The sequence below is a fragment of the Cetorhinus maximus genome, chromosome 20, assembly GCF_964194155.1.
Source record: "Cetorhinus maximus chromosome 20, sCetMax3.hap1.1, whole genome shotgun sequence".
Taxonomy (NCBI): Eukaryota; Metazoa; Chordata; class Chondrichthyes; order Lamniformes; family Cetorhinidae; genus Cetorhinus; species Cetorhinus maximus.
Window position 1 is genome coordinate 52,866,928 of NC_135898.1, and position 4,272 is coordinate 52,871,199.

Below are 4,272 nucleotides of genomic sequence, written 5' to 3' on the forward strand. Positions count from 1 at the left end.
GAAATTTCAAGCACAAATTGAATTTCTGCAATCTTTTGCACTAATTTAAAAAGAACATCATGCTGGAAGCAGTCTGTTCACACAGAACTGGTGATGCCCTCAGATCATATTAACAAGCATGGCGAGTTTCCACAAATTGAGCCTGTTTGTGGGCATTTGAGGGGGCCATTGAAATTAAATTTTTTTCTGGCACAAGTACATTAACAGACATAATTTAAAAGCTATTAAATATTTTAAAATATTTAGCTTAATCAGATACTGATTACTGTACATCATTGAAACTAGTAGGTAGTTCTAATTAGTTTTTCAAGTTATTTTAAAATATTGAATATCAGGTTACTCAAAAGGTTGATAGGTCACTGAGTAGTAATGATTATTTTTCGTGATAAATCCATTTCCAGCTGTACTAATAAAATTACACTAGGTTATCACTCAATTATATCAAGTCACATTTTTCAGTGCAAAACTTTAAAACACAGTTACATTCTGAAACACTGTCCGATTGAGTTGGTTCGCAGATAATTTTACATTCAGCCATATGCAAATAAGTTTGAGCAGAAACTTGAGCAAAAGGATCCAATTCTGAAAACCAGCAGAAATTGCGCCCAGATTGCCAACTGCAGCCAAAGCAGAAACCCTTGACCAAGATGTCAAGTGTGGCAGATCAGATAAACATTCTTAAAAAATTGTTGTGAGGCTGTGAAATTCACTTCCATGATTAGTGGATGATTCAAAAACCAAGTCAACATTTGAGACTAGATTGGATAGGTGGATGAAGGAAAGGGGTTGAAAAGATGAGGAACACAAGAAGTGAATGTGATTAGCATTATTTGCATGGAGGTTAAAACTGACATGGACAGGTTGGGCTGAATGGCCTGTTGCTGCATTGTAATTTTCATGTATTTCTATGTAGGTCTTTATCCACAAATGAACATCTGAACTTTTATGATAAATAACCATATCTTATCATTTATTTTAAACCAGGCCTTATAAAGCACACATCTGTACAGAATCTAAGACCATTTATAAATGCACAGTATGTTAAAAGGTTCTCAGCGTAATTATGATTGATGCACAAAAGTATTATTTTGACAATCACTTCCTTTCATAATGCGGTTGCCATTTTATCTAATTGTTCCACTGTTTCAACATGTGTTCTTCTTTCGCCACCTATCTCTCTGTAAACGTCCTTTCCTTTCCTGGAAGTGGAGCCATGTATGTCATGGAATCCTCTAGTCTTCCAAAATCAACACCATTTCTGAATGGTGGGAAATCCTACCTGAAAGGCTGGTCAACAACACTTAGCACAATATAGATGGATTTGATAACCTTCTCAACCTGAACACAAGTGCAACGTGAACTTCTCAACAATTACACTACAAGGTGCTCCAATAATAAATATTCATTTTTATTGTCATATAAAGCCGTTTTGCAATATTGGTAATTCTTGCTGGAAACTTATTTAAAAGCCATACTGTTTAACCTCTTCAAACTATGATCTATATGTAACAAGGAATAACATACAACCAGGAAATATTCACTCAACTCCACTGCAGGGCTACCATAATAATGCTGCATCGTACTTGCATTTCAACAGATGCCGTACCCACCACATAGCAATGCAAAATTTATAATCTGCTTTTTAGTAGGATTTTGTTTAAATGTTGTAACTTCAGTTGCAATGATATAATTGCATCACTGATCACAGACTCTTGGTCAAAGCAATTTATAAAACATCACTGCTTTAAACAGCCCATTACAAATGCCAAATGTGTACTTAAATTTTAATACTGTAAATGGTTAGAGGTATTACAATAAGGATAGCCCCAGTTAAAAGGGAACATCTGTGTACTTTGTATGTAGTTCACTGTAATAGGAATATGGAAATTGGGCTACTGTGTTTGCAATCATTTCTATAATGATGAAAATCTAGGGAGCAGAACCATCTCTGCCGAAACAAGCAAGTCCTCCAGCTGGATTCCATATCTTTCAAAAGATTTCCGGTCATAAATGTGGATAATATGGTAAGCCATAGGTTAATGAGAGATATACATTCTCCACCACTATATTTTGACATCTTATTCAAAGCCGACATGTTCAATAGCAAATAGAATTATTCCACAGATTTGCAATTTAGGTACATAGCTGATAAAGCAGGACATTGGTTCCAAATCTTTCTTTGCTTCACTGCTAAGAAATGATATCTAAATCCTATTATATTTCACATTACCCAGTGAGTGGCAGGTGCTTTAACAACATTAAAGAATGGTTCTTTTTTGAAAGAGGCTGTGCCTGAAGGAATTGGAATATGGGAAATAACATATCTCAGACTCTCCTGACAGCACACAATTCCCTTTTCAATTCGCAGATACACTAAAAGGAAATCAAAATCATCTAAAAGCGATGCAGTCCATACTTTACTTCTGAATTGTATCAGGATATTTAATTTTATGCTAAGCTGAGTAAATGGATTTTCACTTCCAATTATTTAGTATTATAATTAAATATTAATGTATTATTCCAGAATATCTGTATAATATATAAAATGAAGGGGGGGCGGATATGGAGGGAGATTAAATTGAAATGCGGAGATGAACTGAACATCCAACTTCAGCCTTCACATCTGTCTCACTGTTATAAACAAAGATGCACCTCGATATCAGTTGGTAGGCAATAGTTTCATAGAATATTAGCAGCCACTATAGACATTTCTGCCTAAAACCACAATATGAGAACCCATATTTTTCTCATAGAAATGCAGTTGATAAATTGGCTGATAGCTAGGACACTGATTACAATCCCAGACCAGACCCCCTAATTTTGATTAGACCAAAAAGTAACTTTTGTTTTAATGTTGATGAAATTAGAAATCCCAGTTACTTACTAGGAGAATAAAGCTACAAGATTCCATGGTTTTAAATAAACAGAAGATATTTTACTCTATAAGAGTCAACCAAGCAAACAGCCAATGCTCTCTATCTTATACTGTAACATACACAATGAGGTAAACATGAATTTACAAGCAAAGTGTGGTTGAACACACAAGTTACACATTAAATGACAGACATCACCAAGACAGATCCCAAAAGGTTCTCAGCAACCCAACCAGATGTCGGTGATCACTCAGGGTCACAATTTCCTTTAAAGCTCTGTCTTGCCAAACAAGGAATTTCAACTTCTTTCCTTCAAAGAACTCATCTGATCCCCAGCTGATAGCAGCTTTACACCACCTGAGTTCCAAGGGTACAATTCTTATCCAAATGGAACACCATTCCAGATCTCTCTCAAATCTGTTCCCAGGTCCAGCCTTCTTGGTCTTCTTTCCCAGCTGAGCTGACCTACCACTGAGACTACATCTCCCTGTGTTGGCCAGGCTACACTTCAGCATCTAAACACAAGCATAGCCCCAGCTCCTCAACCATGCTACTGCCAACAACTGCTTCTGGGCATCCCCAAACCCCAATCTCCTTGCTGCACCAAGCAAATACTGCTCCTGGGCTTCTCTGAGCCCCAACTCCTAGCAACGCGGAGCTACCAATGGCTCCTAGGGCTTCTCTGAGCACCAGCCCTCTTTGCAGCAAGGAGCTGATGGCAGCACTTCAGTTGCATGAAGCCGACTCACCTCTCCGTCTACTCCTGACTGACCTTTTCACGTGGGCTTATTTTCACGCCATATTACGATCTTGTAATTGTTGTTTTCATGTCACCTTTTGTACATGTGCCAGTATTGGTCCTCACCTCCATGGCAACGCGCCACAGAAGCACCAACAACAGGAGACACTCTCACCGTCAGCCCCCAATCCACTCTTTGTGCTTGCGCCAAAACCCCAGGCATACTGAGAGTTTAGTCCTCAACCTCTGCCCAGAGAATAACTGAACCCAGCAATATAGATTCCTTCATACAGTGAAGTCCACTTAAAGACCCAAGTTTGAATTCCAGTTTCAACTGACAAAAATATTTCTTCAGTCAGTGAATTTATTAATTTTAGATGGTTTATCTAATAGAAAGATAGAAGATGGTCCCAGGAGGGATTCCTTCTTACATCACTTAATTGCATAGTCTAGATTTGATTTCAGCAGCTAAATTGTGTGAATGCGTGATCAGGGGAGGGAGAAACAAAATAATCAGCTACATGCATTTATACTAAAATAAACAAAGGAGTGCCATTTACATGCTAGAGTTTAAACAATGTATGATTAAAACCTGTTCTTGCAATAGTAACTGAATCAGCTGCCACTTCTAAGCCTTACAGCCTCCTTAACTGACAGGCC